This window comes from Spermophilus citellus (assembly GCF_964194105.1).
Source record: "Spermophilus citellus genome assembly, chromosome: 14".
NCBI lineage: Eukaryota > Metazoa > Chordata > Mammalia > Rodentia > Sciuridae > Spermophilus > Spermophilus citellus.
The window spans coordinates 7,267,013-7,290,089 of record NC_138194.1 but is presented as its reverse complement, the minus strand read 5'-3'; the positions used below and the strand labels follow the sequence as shown (position 1 = coordinate 7,290,089).

The window sequence follows — 23,077 nt, the reverse complement described above, 5'->3', positions numbered from 1 at the left end:
ATGGCGGGGGTTGCTGGTCCTGGGCCTCCAGAAGGTCAGTGCTGGGCTAGCAGCCACCAGAGACCTGGGGGAGGGACCTGGCTGGCCCACAGAGGGTGGGGTGCCTGTCCATCCCTGAAGTCCTACAGGAAGCAGGGTCCTCCCTGCTCTCAGCCAAGGCTCAGCCATGTCCCCATGGCCGGCGGCAGGGACTCTGCTGCCTGTTGGTCCTGGAGGGCATTTTCTCGAATTAGTATGTTTTGTTTTGATTTTTTTGCAGGTCCTGGAAGGAAGGGTTGGTTGTGGTCATAAAACTGGATTCAGTTCGCAGTCCTTTCTCAAACTCTGCTGCGATCCATCTGTTGTCCCCAGGAGGGATTCAGGAGAGAAAAAGACTGCACCTGGAATATAATTCTTCATACATTAAATTCCTATAAAAGGAAGGCAGTAGTGTGTTTTAAAGGTAAAAACATTTTCTCAGGCATTCCGAATTTCAGATTTTCTAATGTCCTGATTCTTAAAAGTGGGCATTGGCTCCCTTAGGGCAAATTTCAAGTCATGCTTTTTAAAACATTGGGTGGAATGATTGTCATCTCATTGGTGCACCAGGTTCTAAAGTATTAAACTGATCTTCTGCCATGTGTAGTCCAATTCTGTAAGGAGACAAAATCAATGTGGAAGTGTGCTGAGTGGTGGTAATGAACTCTGACCTGAATTAAAGGCAAAGGGAGAAATGCTTAGATAGTACTTCTATCATGAAGTGTGAGTTCAGTTACCAGGTAGGTCTATGTTGTTGGCAGCATAAAGCAATATACGCCCATTACTACTTTGTGGTAGCAAATAGTATTTAAGTGTAGGTAGTATTGACAAATCATCTTCATGCTCAGATCCATATTTTTTTCAGGATATTTTAGAGCAGGACTAGCATCTAATCCTTGTCCTTTGCTTTAGTCCTATTAGGTAGCATTCATATGTTGTGCTTGTTTTCTAGTTGCTTGGCAAATATTATATTGTTGAACTCAATGATTGTGGTATACCCTTTGCTTATAAAATATGTGTAAGAAAATTTGACCATTTTAGTGAAGTATAAAAACAATTTCTATTACTTTATTATTAATTTTTAATAGAATTAATGTACATTCCCACAGAAACATTTTAAATACCTTGGGAAATTTTTGGTGAAGTACTTTAGATTATATTCAGTTTTACCCATTTGGGACATTGTCACGTGCACGTTTGTATTGCCTGCTAAGAGTTGCAGGCATTATAGCTCTTAAGTTGCTCAAGATTGGCTCTGGAGGAAGTTTTTGATTAGAAAATTACCTTGTTTTCTTATTTGTATAGTTTTCTATGTTTTGATTCTCAAACTCTCTACCAGTTTTCCAAATATTCTCTCAAGATTTTTAGTTCCCTCAGTCATTGTATCAATTTTCTTTTCTTGAGACAGTTTCTCCCAGGGCATTCTGACCTGACTGTGGACTGGTGATATTTCTATTTTTCTGACCTAAATGTGGACTGGTGGTATTTTCCCTTCATTTCATTCTGGGGATTCTTTTGGCCATTCTTCCATAATGGTTCCTTCATTTCTTATATTCCAGATTTTTCTTTTATTGATATTTATATTCATTTTACAATAGCAGAACCCACATAAGCTTAATGAGAAAGAATATATGGGAGATAAGATTTTTTACCTTGGTATATATAGGAGTATGTTACTATGACATGTTGTTGATAATTTGTTTGAATGTTGAATTCTGTTTTGGAAATTAGTGTTGCTTAGCTTTTAGTATTACTATTAAAGTCTGGAATAATCTCACTGCTACTCCTACCTCACTCTTCTTCTGAGAACCTGGTGTTATGGGTGTATTCTGCTATACCCTTACAGAATTTGAAAATTGTCCTTTTTTCTTTGAACTGGGTACTAGAATGACCATTTAGACTTATTTTATTGATAACTTTACCCTTCTTTTTTCTTTGCCTGATGATTCTTTTTTAAGTCCTCTTTATGGTGAATTGTAACTCAATCAGAAAATGCATATAAATAAAAAATATACAATTTACAGAACACCAGTATTTAACCATCACTGAGCATAATGTGTGTTGAAGGTAGCACACTGTCAGCACTTTTCTCATCATATCTCTTTAAAAGGTACCCCACTTTTATGGTAGTCACTGCTTTTTTTATAATTTTCTCATCCAATCAGGTGTTCCTAAATACCATAATTAGTTTTGTCTGATCTTGAACTTTTTAAATAGATTAGAATGAATTCAATCATATGTGTTTTTATTTTTTAATCTGGCTTCATTATGTTAATAATATTTTGAAGATAGATCCATGTTTTTTATTACTACTGTTATTTTTTGCTACATGTTGTATGAATATGCCACAATATATTATTACACTCTAGTAAAAATTTCCACTTTGGGAATTGTAACTAATAATGTTACTTACAATCCTCCTGGTGCATGTCTTCAAGTATACATGTGAGTAATGTCTCTGAAATAGTGATATGTAATAGAATATAATGTGAAATATATATATATATATATATATATATATAATTTAATTTTTTTTCTAAGCTACATTTAAATGTAAGTAGACAGAGATTAAGTTGATTTTAATGATATATTTTATTCAGCCTAATAAATATATAGTCATTGCAACACATGATATATTAAAAAATTAAGATATTTGCCATTTCTATACTAAATATTTTAATTATGGCCTGTGTTTTATACTCTTTAGAGCCTGTATCAATTCAGTGGAGCTACATTGTAGATGTGCATTATCCATATTTGACCAATGTCTACTGTATTCTACTGTATTAAATGCTTAACTGTAAAGAATATATATATATATATATATATATATATATATATATATATATATGTTCATGATGGGACACATTCTGACAGATTAATTGTTAGGTGATTTTGTCCTTATTTTAACATCATAAAGAATACATACACAAACCTAGATAATATTAGATAATCACATACTGTGGCCCACTGTGGCCTGTTATTGCATATTATTTTATAGTAAACTTGCCATTTTTGATTTTTAAGAGATGGGGTCCTACTTTGACTGTCACCAATCCCCTGGATTAAAGCAATCTTCTTGCTTTAGAAATCCTCCTTCCTCAGTTTCCAAAATGCTATGACTATATGTGGATAACACCACACCTGGATATGCACTTTAAAATAAGTAGCAAAACTCCAAAATAAAAAAAAAAAACGTATGGGAGAGCAAATATACAAATAAATAACATAGATGCTCATTATATTTATCAAATGTTATTCACTTTTCAGAATGTATGTGCTATACTTTGATATGACTGGAAGAACTGTAAGTTTGTTTATACTAACATCACCACAAACACATGAGTATCATGTTGTTGTCAAGACAGCTATGACTTCATTATGTATTAAGGATTTTTTTCAGTTAGTTTATGATCTCTTTTGGTGGTACTAGGGATTAAAGCCAAGGGTTCTCTACCACCAAGCTACATGTACAACCTTTTATTATTATTACTTTAAGAAAATTAAAACATTGTCTTGCTAAGCTGCCTAGGCTGGTTTCAAAACTTCAGTCCTCCTATTAGCTCAAATTGTAGGTGTGCACCACTGCACCTGGCTAGCTCCATTATAATCTTATGGGATCACTGTCATATATGTGATCTGTTGCTGATTAGAATCTCATGTGACTCATGTATGTATGAAATGTTGAATTTGAGCCATTTAATGCTCCAATAGCAGTGTAAGAAAGTTCCTATTGCTCCAAATTATCATCAATATTTGATAATAATTTTGCCTACTGGTTAGTGGGTAATAGTTTTCAATATTGTCTGAGTTGCATTTCCTTATTTCCTAAAGAGTTAGAGCACCTTCGTATGTATATTGGCTATTTAAATGTCATCTGTTGTGAAGTGCTTGTATTTTTTCCTTTATTTTGTAGGACATAGATCAAACCCAGGCCTTGCTCATGCTAGGCAAACACTCTACTACTGAGCTATAAACCCTATGCATACCCCCATCTTCTTCTATTAGGGTTTTGATACTTTTCTTCCTATTGAAGGTTTAGGCATTCTTCATATATTCTGTATATGAATCATTTTGTTATATGTGTCACATCCAGCTCCACTTCTGCAACTTAATTTTTTTCTTCTTTGAGGTGGCTTTTGATGAATCCGAGTTAAATTTAGTTAAAGTGTGGTATCCCTTCCCTGTATGATTAGTAACTTATGTATTCTATTTAAGAAGACTTTTTTCTACCTAAGGTCATAAAAATACAAGTTTACATTAACAGAACTTTAATAAATATGTTTTGTTAATAGGTATGAAAGCCTGCAAGTATTGATTTTTATGTTGAATATGAAGTAGGGATTGAGGTTGATTTTTTTTCCATATAGGTATCTTTAATTGTTCAGTATCATTCATCCACTTTACCCCAAATCTCCACTGTCTACACTCTCCCATACTCTAATGTCACTTGTTGTAAGACAAGGGTATAAATGATCTTGCTTCTGAACAATCTAATCTGTTCCGTTGATCTATTTCTCTATCCTTATGCCAATATATTAATTGCTGCAGGTTTGTAGTAAATTATAACAATTAGAGGAGCAAATACTTGTGCTTCTTTAAAGATTATGTTACTGATTTTCTTAACCTTTTGAATCTCCTATGTTATTTTTTAAATTATCTTGTCAATACAGGCTGCTTGATTTGATTGTAATTTTGCTAACTTCTTGTGGGGAATTAACATAGCCCTTCAGAAAATATTAAGTCTGAAAATCACAAAAATAGTATCTTGTTCTTAGAACTTCAATTTCTCTTAAGAGTATAATTTTCTCCTGAGGGTCTTCTTATATTATATTATTTAGTCCAAAGTACATAATATTTTATTCTATTATAAGAGCTATTATTTAAAAATTTTATTCCTTAGCTTGGAAGCTGGTACATAAAAATGAAAGTTTACTTTTCATGAATTCAAATAATTTATCTGTATAACAGGTGTATCTTGTATTGGAGCATTATTCTGGTGTCTCTAGAGAAGCTAAATTAATAGTATGCACACAAAAATAGAGACATTTAAAAATACATTTACTATAAAGGAATTGGTTCATGCATTTATGGAGGCTAAGACGTCCAAAATCTGTATTTGACAAGTTGGAGACCTATAATTATATAGTTCCAGTCTGAGTCTTAAGGCCAGAGTGAGGCACTTTCCTGAGAGCTAATGGTCTGAGTTCCAGTGAGAGTCATAATCCAAATGCAGAAGACTAACATCTCACTTCAAATACAATCAAACAGAGAAAGATTTCTTTATTACTCAGTCTTTAAGTCTATTAAGGTCTCTATTAGATTAGATGAGGCCACCCACATTGGAGATGGCATATTGCTGTACTAATTTTGCCAATTTAAATGTTTATTTTTAACTAGAATAACCCTCAGATACTCAGACACAAAATATAACCAAATATCTAGGTACATAAAATCAGCTATCACAATGCACAATAAGATTAACTACAAATTACTTTCTTCCTTTCAAATTCTACAACTAAAAATATAAAATCTGTTGATTTTAACAAAAGTAACTGTTTGAGAAAATGCTCATATCAAAGAATAATGGTTAAACAATAATGAGTTAATTATTTATCTCAGCAAGTTAGCAAAAGAACAGAAAAACAGAAGAAATAATAAAAATGAAGCAGAAATAAATGAAACATACAATTGATATCAATGAAGTCAAGAGGTTATTCTTGGAAAAATTAATAAGATTGATAAACTTTTGAGGTACTAAATCAAGAAATAGATGGACATACAAGTAACTAATATTAGCAATGAGATAAGGGAGTTAATTATAGTTCTTTTAAGACATATTTATTATATAAGAGGCTATAATGCTTTGTTAATGTTAAATGTATTTGCACTAATTTTTTTTCAAGGAAAGTCCACTCAGGAAATGGTAAATCCTAAATCATAAGCCATTCATTAATTTGTATTCGTTGGTTTCATAGTGGGTCCATGATCCAGATATGAGGGAGAATGTTGTGCTAAATTTTGAGAATTTAAATGAAAGATTCAACTTCATGCTTTTTCTTTGTAGGCTGAATTTAATTACCAACAGAATTTTAAAAATAACTATGAGATTATTAAAGATTTCAGGGATTTTTTTTTTGTTTATTTCTTAGTCATTGGTACTGATATCCTTTTAATACCATGTCATAAAAAGTTTAATACTTGCATTCAGTTAACACGTACTGATAAGTCACCTAATATATAATAGGCAATGTTACTTATGGTATTTCGTATATCAAAAAAAAAGGGTTCAGCATAGTTATATGATGACAGTGAGCAACATATAACATTATAAAACTTGAGTAGCATCTACTTAAAAAAGCATCTGTATGATTTGTGTAGTAGTATGTTTTTTTTCAGAGGCACCTTTATTGATGGGATTTTTTACCTGGTAGCAGTATTAATTGGCTTAAAAGTATCCATGATTTTTTTTAATTGTACACAAATACACACACACAGACACACACCCACACACACACACACACACACACGCGCACACACACACACACACACACACACACACACACACTTTTTGGTTTTAGGAAGAAGAGTACTCAATGGCTGTGGGCTCACTTGGTCCAGCCAAAGCCCACTGAAGAGCTGAGTAGGTTGTGGTGACAAAGTCAAAAAGAGGCTTCTGGTGACCAGTTTCACAGAAGTTGTTCCACATTGTTATTGCATAGGGAAGCCTTTTATGCATAGTCTGTTACCTAGTAAATTTAGCTGAGGGCCATAATAATCCAGTGAGCAAGCAACACACTTACAAGTGGCATCCAATGGGCTGAAAGTTCACTGGCAAAAAGCAGAAAGAAAAGGAACACAATGTGCACCTGAGTGTTGCCAGGTTACCATGGTAATGGGGCTGGTTGTGGTTGGTGTTCCAAACCACAAATATACAGACCAGTGAGTGGAGCCCTATGATCCTGCACAAAGGCAAGTAGGCTTATTTCCAGCTTACATGCCCAACAAATGGCCTTTTCACATATTTTCAAAAGATCAAAAAAATATATGAAAAAATACACCCATCAGACAGACTATGCCTGACACGTAGTTGAGATGATAGAAACTAAAGCAGATGTATATTAAGTGCTGAATAAATTTATGTCTTGATTTTCAAAGTTTTTAAAAATATTCTACACATTAGGAAATTCTTTTCTCTTTCTGCTGATACTAGTTGTTATCTTTGACGAGAGAGAGAGAGAGAGAGAGAGAGAGAGAGAGAGAGAGAGATATGCCCCTAATATGAAGAGAGAAAATCAAGAGATCTTAAAAGTTTTCCAGCTGTCTCTAATTCATTTTGGTAAGAATAACAGGAGACATTTTTATTCAATGGGGAAATAAAAGCATTCATACTGAAATGTAGGCTACTTTAAGTTCCTTTAGGAATTTGCTATTTGGAAAATAGGAGATTTTTACCTTTATATATTTTTAAATGTTCAGTATAGTGACTCTGAAAATTTTGCATAAAGTGTAGAAAAAATAATACCAAAGTGTTCAAAAGTACTTACATAAATATTAAACCAACCAAGAAATGATGGGTGTTTAGGAGGGGGGCAATTTATAGGATAAAGTTGACTTACCATAAATATAATATTTTCATAAGAATAAAAGTGAGACTTGGAAAAAATCAATATGAAAGAGAAATTTGACTTAATGAAAAACTGCTTTCCTCAATTTTATTTACTTGTTTTGCAAAATGTGATAACTATATTTTTTATAGTTACTCATAATTTTAATTCTTCTTTGGAAAGTCTTAATTACAGAACATGGTGACCTGGGTAATAGCCAATTTTTAGATCCAAGAAACAAAATCTCCTTTAAGTTTGATCACTTATGGAAAGAAGCAAGTGACCCTTAACCAGAGGAAGTAGATGGAGGTTTGAAGTCTTGGAGAGAATCCTATGACAATGCTTTAAGAGTCTATGTGAAAGATCATTATTCCAATGGCTTCTGTACTGTTAAGTAACTGTCTGCCTGTTTCATTATCAGAGTGTTATATTTCTTACATTTACCTTATCACTTGGGAACTTTAGCCAACCAAACATCACTTCTTTCTTAGTTATGGTCTCTGTACTTTATTCCCTAAATTTTTTTAAAAATATTTTTTAGTTGTCAGTGGGTATTTATTTATTTATTTATTTGTGTTGCTGAGAATTGAACCCAGTGCCTCACACATACTACAAGCATTCTACCACTGAGCCACAACCACAGCCCCCTAAACCATTTTTGAAAGGAGTATAAATACATGAAAAATTTATTTATAAAATCACAATGCATAATAATTTTAAATTTCTATATGTTCTATTTCATATTTATCTTACTTATGAAAAAATATTGCCTTCCTTCAAAAATTAAGTTTTTAAATACTTTAACTTAGACTTAGGAAAAAATGTTAAAATTGTTGGGAGATCTATTGTCCACATTTGTGTCTTTTTGGCATAGGCATTTATACAAAAAACTACTTCTGCATAGTTAAGATATTTTTCACTAGATAATCAAAACTGTTTTGAAATAAACACTTTTAGAAATCCAGAGTAATTTTATTTTTATTTTTTACTATCTCTTGGGATCTAACAGATAAATTTGGCTCTACATGATTTCCCATTTATAATATTGTGACAAGAAAAAAATATGTATAGAATGTTTAATTTTTTATTTGTTTGTTTGTTTGTTTTGGTAGTGCTGTGAATTGAACCTAGGGTTTTGTGCATGTAAAACAAGAACTCTACCAGCTGAGCTGTAACACCAGCCTCAGAATGTTTAATAATTTTTTATTATTGTATTTTAAACTTATATCAATTAATAAAATCATGATGTTTTGAAATATGTATTCACTATGGAATGGCTAAATTGAGCTAATTAACATGCATTACCTAACAGGTTTATTGTTTAATGAGAATGCTGAAAATCTAATCTCTAAGCAATTCTCAAAACAATACATTAACTTGAGTATTTTAAATATGTGATGATGATGAGTGAAATGGCAATATAGAAAGTTAGTTAAGAGCACTTACATTTAAACTTTAATAAATGGTATGAGTCTTAGCCCTGCCACCTAACTAGCTGTGTGACCTTAGGTAAATGACTTAATAGTTTTATGTCTATTTTCTCATTTGAAATGGAAATAGTTCTTACCACATAGTATTGATGTGAGGATTAAATGAGTTAATGATGCATTTACAGTGCTTAAAACAGTGGCACAACATAAGCCCTGCCTAAATGGTAGATAACATTATTATTTTATTTATTTAATTAATTATTTGTTTTTTTTATTTATTTAATAAAGGAGAAAACCCATCTTGGTGGATACCAGTACAGAATTCTTTTTGGAACCCAGTATTGCAGTGGGAGACTTGATACACTTCCTTTTAGAAATTGGCTTTTCGATCCTAAATATACTTTCAATTTGTCATTTGTTACCTATTCAAAGTTTGTCATTCCCCATTCTTAATTTGGAGAGTTTCAATGGCAAATAACCTCAGGGGTCTTTTTTCACTTCCCTTAGCTATCAAATGAGCAACACAGTGCTGGAATTTTTCTAATGGTGTCTACTGTACACTAGTTTTCTGTATTCTTAGCTGTCTTGCTTAGTAATCTATTTTAGTAATTTCAACTCATTATTACCTATCACATTTTCTATGTGGCATTTTTCAGACAATTCTTATTTGTCCTAGATGAGCATCTAATCCCCAATGTTTTATTAGGTGTGAGTCTGACATAAAATCTTTTTCTCTTCCCTCCACACTGAAAAACTTTTCTGTTATACTTGAATTTGAGAAAGAAAGGTTCTTACTCTTGGTTTCATACTATCCTGTGTACTTTAAGACAATTCCATATGACTTTGTTTTTTCTTCTTATATAGTTCTCATTACTTAGAAATGTTCTTATTTTTCCTGTGCTTAATGGAGATAAAACTTTAATCATGATAATTCCTCTGAGTTGTTTCTGTTCATCTTGCTGTTTCTCCTCTGTTTTCTTCCTTACCCTCCAAATCATTGGGCCTTCTTCCCCTACTAGTGCCATGTCCTCATTACTCATCCACTTATGAGCCTTTGAGTTTTACTTTAGTCTCCATCCTATAGAAAGTGCTCTCTGAGAGTATTAATGGTTCCTGAATCACTTGATCCAGTGAACATTTTTGTGGTCCTTGACTTCTGCTGCTGTTTCATACTGAGCCCAGAAAATAGAAATGATCTTTTGCTTAGACTTCCATTATCAATACCTATTAACTCTTTTTACTTTGTCTCTAATTTTCTAATATCCAAAAACTTTTAAAATACTCTTGAAAGTTCATAGCCCACTAAATATAGGGAAAGTAACACAGACTTAGTGTTAGAAAAACAATGTGTTTTGGTTTTATCTTCACCACTTATTCTCTTAAGAGACCTTGAACAGAAACACCTATGAACTAACTTCAGCTTTACCTTTTGTGGATGATAAACATGCCTTTTCTTTTATTTTGTTGTAGTTTTGCCAGTTTTATTAGAGCAAATAGAAAATAATATGGGAAAACATATTATGTGAACTCTAAAATTCGATGGCTTCTTTGCATTCCTCTAGTAATTGTTTCCAATTATTTCTACTGTAAGGAAGAGCTGGTGTTTCTGTAACTACTGGCTAGACATTTCCATCTAGATTTCCCAGTTTGTTACTGATACCACCATCTTCCAGTCATTCAGATGTACAAATACTTTGGCCCTTCCTTTTGTTTTTGTTTGTCCATTTGTTTGTTTAACCCTTCAGTTACAATATATTGCTAAACTTATGCATTCTGTCTGGAACCCTTCCTTTTCATTACCATTTGATACTACCCTAGATTATGACCTAAATTAATTTATGTGGTCTTCTAACCAGCCTCCAGCTTTTCTTCCCTTTTTTCCTGTATAGCAGTACTGGTCATTCTCCAAAAATAATAGTGCTGGTCATATTCTTCCAATATAATAGTTTTGGTCATGTTGTTTTACTCTGTTTCTGCTTCCTGTAGAATGAAATCTAAAGTTTTTACTTATATATACTACTGTATGGTCTAAATCTACCATTTTGTCTCCCACTAGTCTACTTTACACATACCCTCTAACATGATGACCTAATTGACATTCACTTAACAAACCCTTGATTTCATGCCTGAACTGTTTACTGGTCTTTATTCTCAGTCTCTGCTTATCAGAATCTTATCTGCTTTGTAAAGCTCAGCTTAAATGGCACCTCCATTAAACTCTAAGCCGGGAGCAATATTTTCCTCTATTCATTGTAACTCTGTCTCTGTTAGAATTTAACAGAATCTAGGGCTGGGGTTGTGGATCAGAGGTAGAGTGCTTGCCTAGCATGTACAGGGCACTGGGTTCGATCTTCAGCACCACATTAAAAAATAAAATATGGGTATTGTGTCCACTACAACTAAATATATATATAACTAAATATATATATATATATATATATATATATATATATATATATATATATATAAAGAATTTAACAGGATCTGGTTGTGAGTGCTATGTTTTGCTTGTTCTATCTGTCTCAAGGATTTAATACATTGCTTATGTGCATTGTCTGGCATTTAGATTAATTGTGTATTTCTAGTTTGATTTTTTCCCCCAATAGGTTTATTCTAAAACTATAGATGTGCAACAGACTATCATGGCATGTATTGAAAGCCACCAGTTTCAGCCTAAAAACTTTTGGTAAGAAATAGATATTCTCTTTTTTGCATCTAATTATTTTGTAGAGAAATCAGCAATTTTTATCCATTTTGAGATTTTTTTTTTTTTTGCTGCAAACTGCACAGCACTTAATTCAGATACCAGACCAGGTGATAAGGAGATGGAGACAAGACAAATAGAGAAAAAGCTAGGGCCCCATGGTTCTCCATCCCCTGATGAGGGATGGACAACCCAGAGCCAGTTCACCATGTTTATTATATAGGTTTTAACCTCAAAAGGATTCGTTGTAAGAAAGTTTCTTAAAGATAAACAGAACCAAAGTGGAGGGTATAAACAGCTCAATTAGAACTATCAGCTTGTGCTCAAAATTCTCCACCTGTGGACAGCTGTCATTAGAACCCAAGGTTAAGATATGATAAGTCCCTGGCTAGCATGGAATTTCCCTTTGAACAGGGCATCACCACAGCAGCTGGACAGTTTCAAATCTAGGCCTTTGCGCAGAGAGTTCCCAGCAGGGACAGCTCAACGATTATACAATTCATTCGCTGCTCCCAACATTTATTAATTTACATACATCCTAGTCCTTTTTATTTTTGAGACAGGATTTCACTAGGTTGCTGAGGGTCTTGCTAAATTCTTGAGGCTAGCCTTGAACTTCTAATCCTCCTGCCTCAGCAAGGTAATTTTTTTACTTACAAGATTTTAGCTCTCCATCTATGAATTTAGACATCATTTAGATTCCTTCCAATTCTAATTTGGTTTTTTTTTTGTTTTGTTTTGTTTTGTTTTGTTTTGTTTTGTTTTGTTTTCTCTCCAATATGTGAGATTGAACCGAGGGGTGCTTTACCACTGAGATACATCCCTAGTTCTTGTTATTTATTTATTTTTTTATTTTGAGACAGGGTCTCACAAAGATGCTGAGGCTGGTCTTGAACTTGCAATCCTTCTGTCTTAGTCTTGTGAGTCACTAAGATTACAAGAATGTGTCACCATACCCAGCTCCAATTCTAAGATTCTATAGCCATATCTTTTTAAAAAGTACTTTTATATTGAGTGAGAACAAATGATTAATATAAAGTGCCCAGTTGAAATTATTGAGTTTTACTTGGGTAAGGGTTAGTAATATTTGAGTTGATTATGTAACTCAGCAGCCTGTCCATTTTCAGAAGAGCATACCCTGAACAGAATGGGCATGGTTCACTTCAAAGCAAACTAAGGAAAAGTGGAAATCCAGATAATTTAGAAAACATTTATGGTCAGGCCACTTGGTTCCAGACTTAGGTTTGAGTATGCCTTGGGTTTATCAAATTGGGAATGACTGGTCCCCTCCTCCTCAACCCCTCAAAAATTTTTTTCAACTTTTTGGCCTCAGTGGTAAATCACCTCTTTCTTGTGCCTACTGCTAATTCTGCAGCACTGTATGTGTATGTTTTAATAGGAATGGTCGTTGGAGATCAGAGTGGAAGTTCACTATTACACCACCTACAGCCCAGGTGGTTGGAGTACTCAGGATTCAGGTAAGATTCAAACATGTTCATTTATCATGGTAGAAACGTTTATATTTTTGGTTTGGGAGTATGACTCAGTGCTTGCCAAATATGCATAAGACCTGGGTTCAATCTCCAGCACTGCCTAAATAAATAAAACTTCACATTTTAAAATAAACATGCAAGTCGGTCATTGTTGTAGAATTAAAATAAGTACTAACTTATATGCAGATGCAAAGAGAGGTGAATGGAAGTGAGTAGAAATAAAAGCTTTCCTGGGGAGGGAGTTAAACAGAGATCTATTTTGGGTTGATAAAGATAATTATGTAGAGAATACTGTTTGCTGGTTATTTTTTTATGTGGTGCTGAAGAGTGAACTCAGTGCCTCACACGTGCGAGGCAAGCTCTCTATTGCTGAGCCACACCCCCAGCCCTGTTTTATACTTGTGTGTGCGTTCGGAGGGTGGGTGCTGGGGATTGAACCCAGGGTCTTATACATGCAAGGCAAGCACTCTACCAACTAAGCTATATCCCCAGCCCTATACATGTACACTTTTTAATACAGAATTTCTGGTCACACTTTGGGAGAAGGCTTACTTCATTTTTATTATCTTTTAAAAGTCACAATGAAAATTATTTGAAAGAGACATTAAGATATTTAGGCCTAGCAAGACACAGTGGCACGCACCTGTAATCCCAGTGGCTCAGGAGACTGAGATAGGAGGATCTAGAGTTCAAAGCCAGCCTCAGCAAAATGAAGGCTCTAAGAAATTCAGTGATTTATTTTATTAGCTACAGGGTCGTGCTGAGTTTCTTAGGGCCTTGCTAAATTGCTGAGTCTGACTTTGAACTCAAGATCCTTCTGCCTCACATTACAGAGTTCCTGGGATTACAAGCATGTGCCACTGCATCTGGCCTATGTCACACTTATTTTTATAGTGTAATTTCCCATCAAATATTTGGTTTTCAGTGATTTTCTTTTAACTCCCAATTAGGTTTTTCCTGCCAGTCAGATCTATGTACCTCCTGCATATTGATGATATTTGTATGGCCTTGTCTCACATATTAAGTATTAGGATCCATTAAAACTCCTTGGTTTTCAAAAAGAAACTAATTTTCCATGCTTTTTATTATTTTTAATATTTCTAAAGTGGGATCTTATTTATCTTTGTAGTCATAATGTCTGGCCCAGTGCCTGGAATCAAAAACACAAATGTTTTTTGTTGTTTTTGTTTTTATTTGTTTTTAAAATTTTTTAGTTGTTCATGGACTTTATTTTATTTATTTTTATGTGGTGCTGAGGATTGAACCCAGTGCCTCATGCATGCTAGGTGAGCATGCTACCACTGAGCCACAGCCACACACAAATGTTTTTTGAACTTAAATTTTATCTGGTAAGGAAAGAGGTTTTGTTTCTTTTTTCTTTTGTACAAGATTGAACTCAGGTTCACTTTACCAATGAACTATATCCAGCCCTTTTTATTTTTTGAGACAAGGTCTCATTAAGTTGCTAATACTGGCCTCAAATTTTCCATCCTCTTTCATTAGCCTCTCAAGTCACTGGGATTACAAGCATGCACCATCAAGACCAAAGAATTCTTAAACTGGGCTGGGGTTGTGGCTCAGTGGTAGAGCACTCGCCTAGCACATGTGAGGCCCTGGGTTCAATCCCCAGCACTACATAAAAATAAATAAAATAAAGATATTGTGTCCAACTACAACTAAAAAATAAATATTAAAAAAAGAATTCTTAAACTTAAATATTCTGTGAATTTTATGTTGATACCGCTATGAATTATCATTGATTGTGTTAATTATTCAGAATTGCTAAACATGGATTGTCAACTTAAAAGATAGCTTAAAGCATGAATCTGTGCATTAAGTAATAGGATTCTATATGAACTAAACATAAACATAAACTTGATCAAATACTTCATCACACAGGTTCACTATTATGAAGATGGCAATGTTCAGTTGGTTAGTCATAAAGATGTACAAGATTTAGTAACTGTTTGGGTGAGTATACAATATTTAATGTCTTTTTCACTTTTTTCTTTTTTACTTTAAAATATTTTGTTTTGCTTTGGAGTGCAATCCATCCATTATTTGTTTTTGTTTTGTTTGTTTGTTTAGTTATATATGGCAATAGAATGTATTTTGACTTATACGTACCTGGAGTATAATTTCCCATTCTTGTGGTTGTACATGATGTGGAGTTACACTGGTCATGTATTCATATATGAACATAGGAAAGTTATGTCCAATTTATTCTACTATCTTTCCCATTCTTAACTCTCCTCCCTTCCCCCTATTCCCAGCCCACTCCCTCCTCCAATTCAGTGAACCTCTGCCCACCCCCCCCCAGTTGTGAGTCAGCATCCACATATCAGAACACTTGGCCTTTTATTTTTTGGTATTGGCTTATTTCACTTAGCATGATAGTCTCCAGTTCCATCCATTTACTGGCAAATACCATAATTTCATTCTTCTTTATGGCTGAGTATTATTCCATTATGTATATGTACTGTGTTTTCTTTATCCATTCATTTGTTGAAGTGCACCTAGGTTGGTTCCATAACTTAGTTATTGTGAATTGAGCTGCCATGAACATTGATGTGGCCATGTCACTCTAGTATGCTGATTTTAAGTCATCTGGAATATTTCTGAGGAGTGGGATAACTAGGTCAAATGATGGTTCCATTCCAAGTTTTCTTAGGAATCTCCATACCGCTTTCCAGAGTGGTTGTACCAATTTGCAGTCCCAACAGCAATGTATGAGTATACCTTTCCCCCCACTAGGGACTGAACCCAGGAGGAGCACTTAACCACTGAATCATATCCCCACCCCCACCCCCCTTTTTTTTGAGACACCATCTCGATAAGTTGCTAAGGCCTTGCTGAGTCTGGCCTCAAACTTGTGATCCTTCTGCCTCTGCCTTCCAGGTTGCTGAGATCATAGGCATGCACCACCACATCTAGCAACATAGAAACATTTTTTTGTGGGTGATAACTAACTTTCCAAAGCAAAAGAAAAAAAAAAGTAAAAAGAATAACATTAATTTATGTCTTCACAAATTGTGTAATATCTGCCTTAATAAAAGACAGCTGGATTCTCATATCAGCTTCATACAGTCTGTAACCCTCACAGTGGTAAAGTCACTGCACATCATGAAGTTTCTTAGAAACTGTATTGTAGAAACATGAGAGTAAGAGTGGAAAAGGCAGGGCCGGGGCTGTGGCTCAGTGGTAGAGCATTTGCCTAGAATGTGTGAGGCACCAGGTTTGATTCCTGGCACCACATACAATAAACAAATAAAATGAAGGTATTGTGTCCATCTACAACTTAAAAAAATATTTAAAAAAAAGAGTGGAAAAGGCAGACATCGAGCTGGAATGTAACTCAGTGGCAAAGCACTTGCTTAGCAAGCAAAGGTCCTGGGGTGCGGCCCTGAGGGCATTGTTCATTTCATCTTTTTTAAATATTTATTTTATTTGTAGTTGGACACAACACATTTATTCCACTTATTTATTTTTATGTGGTGGTGAGGATTGAACCCAGGGTCTTGTGCATGTGAGTCGAGCTCTCTACTGCTGAGCTACAACCCCACCCCTGTTCATTTCATCTTAAAGCAAAAATATTTTTTCAGGGCATTAAGATTTAAAGACACAGTAATGATCTCTTCAGTCTATCTGTGATAGACTGGAAAGTACATGGGGTTTGTTTGTCTGGTTTTTAGTTTTGGTGAAGACCTGGATTCAGATTCTATTTTTACCATTCAAAAGCTGTATAATTTTGGTCATATTATTTTAGAAGATTCTATTTTTGTCTGCAGAATGAAGGTGATGATAATACACTATTTATTTCACAGGATAATCCAAAGAATCAAAGGAGGTAATGTGCACTGGAATGCTTGGTAAACTAGGAATTATCATATCAGAGTTAGTTAATATGGATCAACTTTTCAGCATCATTTTACTTAGTGCTTGCGGGTTTGTTGTGATACTAGAGATTGAGCCCAGGGATTTGCTCTATCATTGAACTATTATCTCCAGCCCCTTGTATTTATTTTCAAAATTTTTATTTTGAGGCAGGGTTTTGCTAAGTTGCCAATGCTGGCCTTGTAGTTTTGATCCGTTTGCCTTAGCCTCTGGAGTTGCCACTGTATCCAGCACAAATGAATTTTTAAATATATAAGCACTGCTTGCTTCAGTGGCACACGCCTATAATCCCAGCAACTCCAGAATCTAGAGGCAGGAGAATTGCAAGCTCAAGGCCAGCCTTGATAACTTAGTGAAACCATGTCTAAAAATTCAGAAAAAGGGCTGTGCTCAGTGGCAGAACACCCCTTTTGCTGTACTCAACCAATAAAAAAGGAACCGAATAATTCATTCATTTTTTTCTTCCTCTTTCTCCATTAGAATGAAGTCCAAACTGCCAAGGAGTTTATTCAAATCATAGAGAGTGCAGAAAATGAATATCAGGTAAGAAGACTTGGAACTAATTTTTCTAGTGCCATATTTTTCTGTTAATATATTTGTTAGTCCTTTCTCTCTTTTAACTTGAATGCCTATGCTGTTGAGTCAGACCTTTTAATCTGGCATTCTGCTTGAAATTAAGGTTTCAAGTTTGGAAGAGACCATAGTTCTAGTTTAAACAATATAGATGATCTTCTTGGCTCACTTCAGAATTTAAAGAGGAGCTCACTAGAAGTAATATAATCTATCCTGCTCACTAGAAATAATATAATCTATCCATTACAAGTCTAACTCTTGTAATGTAAGCATGTCTTTTGACTAATGAGTTACTTTCCTATTCACAACCAACCCATTTCTGTTCAAGTAACTAACCTTCAATTATCTGTTGCAGACTGCAATTAGTGAAAACTACCAAACAATGTCAGACACCACATTCAAGGCCTTGCGCCGGCAGCTTCCAGTTACCTGCACCAAAACTGACTGGAACAAGATACTCAGCTACAAGATTGGCAAAGAAATGCAGAATGCTTAAAGGCTGACTGTAGGATTCTTCAGTATGTAGAAAGAAAAGGATTCAACATGTGGTCATATGATAAATAAGTGATTTATAAACAAGAGTGATATTTTGCTAGGGCTTTCAAAGTTAACAGATTTTTTTAGCCTCATGAAATACTGTTGAACCTATAGCATTGACTTCATCTTTTTGTGTTCTCTGCCTTGTATTTTTCTGTTATCACTATATCTACTTGTAAATCCTTTTTGTTAATTCTGCTACAATTAGTGTTGAAGAAAGATCCATCTATTCTGGGGTCATTTTACTCTTTAGAAAATTTTCCTAGCCATGAAATCCTGTTACTGATTTAGACAGATAATATGCTTAGTACTTTTACCCTGTGCTCCAAAGCACTTCTGGTACTTCAGTGCTTTTGACTGATCCACCAACAGCCAAGGAGGCTCTACTACAAATCGGAGCTAAATGGAAGACACATTCATCCTTCTCCCTCTGACTGCTTTGATCATCATTTATAGCATCTCATAACTATAGTTTTCAAAAGTTTGGATTGAGGCTTTTCAGGTCCATTTTGGGGGGCAAAGAAGTTTTCTGGAAATTCCATGACAGCCAGCTTCTCTGGGGGGCACTCATTTTTAAATCCAAAAACTTGAACCACATTCCCTGCACATGGAATATGTTTGCTTTCTTCGTTTCCTCATTGTCTTCTTCCCACTTAGTACCATTGTAGTTATAGACATCTGCATTTTTAGAATAGTTTTATTCATGTATTATTTTTTTAAGTATACAAGAACTACGGACATACTGTGGATGTAGTAGAGTATAAAACTTGAAAATGCAGATGCTGAAGGAATAATCCATATCTTGTGCTTTAACACTTTGTGGCAGGTTTATACTATAAGCAAATGAATCAACTCTGTAAATCACAAAAACTTAAGATGAACCAAAGTGAAAACGTAACTTACAGGCAGTATCTTTCTACTGTAACCTGTTATTTAAGGGAATACTAGTGTTTTCTAAGTAGGATGTAAAACGTGTTCCAAATTACTCTTCCTCAGTCCTGCCTGCCAAGAAACAAAGTGTAACTGTGATATAGCAACCCTTCCCAGATATATTGTCAGGTATGTATGTGATCTCAGAATACACAGGTGACATAGATATGATAGGACAACTGGTAATGGTAGATTCATTTACATTGTTTACAATTCTATGACCAGGCCTTAAGGGAAGGTCAGTTTTTTAAAACCAAGTAGTATCTTCCTACCTGTCTCCAAATACATGTCAAATAAGAAGGGTGTTTGTGCTTCCGCTTTTTCTTTGCTCAGTAATACAGTCAAGCAAGAGTTTGTTTCCAAGTGAATGCTGTGTAAGCATTTTTGTTTATTTCAAATATAATATATTTGTATTATTTGTCATTCATACTATCCATCCATACAACACTATCTTCTGTATCAGGTATTTCAATAGAAATATACCCATTTTGTTCTAAAAGTATCTGAGCCTCTCTCCTTTTTGATGCATCTCTTCAACCTTTCTTCTCAAGGTAAGAAATTCAATGTATTTGATCTTGTTTTAACTTTCTATTAGTTTCTTCTGGGATATGTTTTTCTTCTGTCCAACTTCCTCTTTTGATTTATGAATAATTTGTTCCTTTTCATCTCTGTAGTGAAGTTTATGATTAGGTTAATCTGACCATGAACTCTGGTGTACATGTTGGGTGCTTTGTTCATCTGGATCTGTTCAGTGATCAGAGAATCTTCACCTAAAGTTCAGCATTACTTTCTGCATTTTGGGGACATTGGGGGGGGGGTTCCAGGGATTGAACTCAGGAGCACTCAACCACTGAGCCACATCCCCAGCCATATTTTTATTTTATTTAGAGACAGGGCCTCACTGAGTTGCTTAGGGCTTCATTAAATTGTTGAGGCTGGCTTTGAACTCAGCAATCCTCCTGACTCAGCCTCACAAGCTGCTGGGATTACGGGTGTGCACCACTGGACCCAGCTACTTTCCGCATCTCTGAGCATATCAACAAAAGTTCATTCTGTTTAGGCCACCAACCCTGTGTCCAGCCCCATTGTTTGGCCTGAGCACACCTACCAACTCCACTGTAATACCAGAATATCTTTAAAGTGTCAACTTTCAGATACTTGATGGCTTTTTGGATAGTCATATCCTTGATGGTTTGAGCAGTTTAATGGTATTCTTAAAGTGAATATGCAGATTTCAATCTCTTGGATGATTTTGTAGTGTTTTCTAGGTCAGCTGAGTAAGGAATCATTCTTATAGATCACTTCAGGCTGCTTGCAGGAAGAGCCCTACTTTCAACTATTATAAATGCAGTAAATATCAAAGACTTGAAAAGACAGCTTTTGTTGTTGTTATTGTGTGTGTGTGTTAGCAAAGTAGGAACCACTCTCCACCCAAAAGCTACCAGCGAGTCAAAGGTTTTGTTGATTTATATTAATGCCCAAAAGAAAAAGTTATCTTCTCTACCCATTATAGATGGCAGTCACTAGGCTGGAAGTAGAAATTAAAGAATTCCTGCACCTGGAATTTGGGTAATATTTCACATTGCCTTAACTTTAAATGCTGCTTTCCTCTCCTCCAAGTCTGGTTAGCTACTGATGACCTGTGGGAAAGGCTTTTTATCCTGTTTCCCAACAGAGAACCAGAGGGAGTTTCTTCACCTTCCACCCAAGGTCAGTTCAAATCCCCACCTTTTTGAGGGACATTTAATGTATTCCATTCTTGTAATGCAAATAGTTTCAAACATTCTTACATTTAACTTGATAAACCTTGTCAGCCTATCCCAAACTATCTTATTGATTTCCTTATTCCAGAAAGACTTTACAAGTTGAAATCTCAGGCTATCTAAAACCCTTGGTTGCTTGTGTAAATGCTAGGAAATAAATCCCCCTTGCCATCTCCTGCAGAGACTCCCTGACTTTTTAACCTTCTTCAGCAGAATAATTGCTTAAATTGTGCCTGTTTTAGCACACATTGATGAAATCACCATATGGTATCCAGGGCCAAAGGCTTCCCATAAAGGAGTTTCCTATGAGGCCTCAACTCTATATCTGGGTTTGAAATGACACTGCTGAAGGCTATTTGTTTCATCTGAGCCTTCGTGTTTGTCTCTACTGTTTGCCTAGTTCTAGTTCCAGTTCTGTTTTATAATCAACCAAAGCTCTAGATGCTAGACTCATCTAAGTTCATGAGATAACTTGGCAAACCTTGACACATTCTAAATTCAGAAAAGACCAATTTATACATCTGAATGCCATTTTATTAATTTAAAGTTCTATATAGAACTACCAAGTTGAAGCCAGGCATGGTGGTGCATACCTGTAATCCTAGCAGCTCAGGAGGATCGAGAGTTCAAAGCCAGCCTCAGCAAAAGTGAGGCTCTAGGCAACTGAGTGAGACCCTGTCTCTAAACAAAATACAAAATAGGGCTGGGAATGTGGCTCAGTGGTAGAGTGGCCCTGAGTTTAATCCCTGGGACCAAAAAAATAAAAAAGAACTACCAAGTGAATCAGACACTCATAACCGCCTTCAAGTTGTTCGGCAACCTACCCTGAGGAAAGTCAAAGAAAGTTTGGGGGGCTGGGTTTGTGGCTTAGCAGTAGAGCGCTCACCTAGCACATGTGAGACTCTGAGTTCGATCCTCAGCACCACATAAAAATAAAGATATCATGTACACCTACAACTAAAAAAAAATTTTAAAAAAAGCATTCTGTTGCTGGACGCAGTGGTGCATGCTTGTAATCTCAGCAATTTAGTAAGAACCTGTCAAAAAAAAAAAGAACTGCATATGTAGCTCACTAGTAAAACTCCCTTGGGTTCAATCCACAGGACCAAAGATAAAAGTATTCTGTTATGTATATGGATATACAGGTGATTCTCATTATTCAGAGTAGTTATATTTTATAATGTCTGTGGCATGGAATGGGTGAATACTATGACTTGTGCCTGAATAAAGCTAATCTAAGGAATTTTCACTGGAAAGCTTTCCTGTGCTTAGGAACACTAAACAGCACCCAGCACTATCCTTTGGGGCCATTTTAAGCAGCAAAAATCACAAAGTGGCAAAAGAGCACCAAATGGTCCATGAAAAGTACAACTTTTTAAAAATATGAGGGCTAAAACAAGGCAGAAAAGGACACTTTTTATAATATGAGAGCTAAAACTAGGCAAAACATCAGAGTGCTGTGCCTCATTTGGGAACGTGTGTACTGGGAACTTGCCAACTTTACACTGCTCTACCTGTTCATTGCAAGATGATGTGAGCCAGGCTGGGTTCCACATAAATTTTACTAAATACATGAACTTGTAAATACAGGATCCTGGAACAATGAGGCTCAAATGTTGTAGCTTCTCCTTTGGTCTGTGGTAGACTGACCAATTTCAGTATTTAAGGTTTAACAGCTATTTCTAGTTGCCTTAGGGAGTATAGTTTGAACAAGATTGGAGAACATTCAAATTCTGAATTATACAACCCAACTAACAGTTCAAGTAATGAAAAAACAAAGCTTCTACCTGCAAAGTAGTGTTATTGGGAGATTTACTCCATTAGTAATGTTCGCCAATGTTAACTTTCAAACTGCCTTCAGTGCTGTTTGGACTCACTAAAATAAAATTTAACTACTTTGAAGTGCAAATAGATTTAAGGAAGGCTCTGCAGAAGCTGGATATGAAAGGTGAAAACTTAATGAAAGAAGCAGTCTGGGTTTTTCCATGTGGTGGGTTTTTATATTGATCTGAAAACCTCCCACCTCAGTATTATGTATTTGTGGCAGTTACTGAGGTTTCTCTATCATTGGCTTATGCAATGTAAATGATATTACAATGAACCTGGGATCCTCCAACAGATAGTGCCC

General features: G+C 35.1%; 1 pseudogene across 1 annotated transcript; it reads left to right on the top strand.

Annotated features, from left to right (window-relative positions):
• LOC308633234 (F-actin-capping protein subunit alpha-1-like) lies at window positions 1–18,421 on the top strand (annotated as a pseudogene). The gene is made up of 7 exons (XR_014024334.1): window positions 1–34; window positions 7,809–8,014; window positions 11,662–11,741; window positions 13,159–13,237; window positions 15,152–15,223; window positions 17,627–17,689; window positions 18,075–18,421. The product of XR_014024334.1 is annotated as an F-actin-capping protein subunit alpha-1-like (transcript).
• The last annotated feature ends 4,656 nt before the right edge of the window (window positions 18,422–23,077 follow it).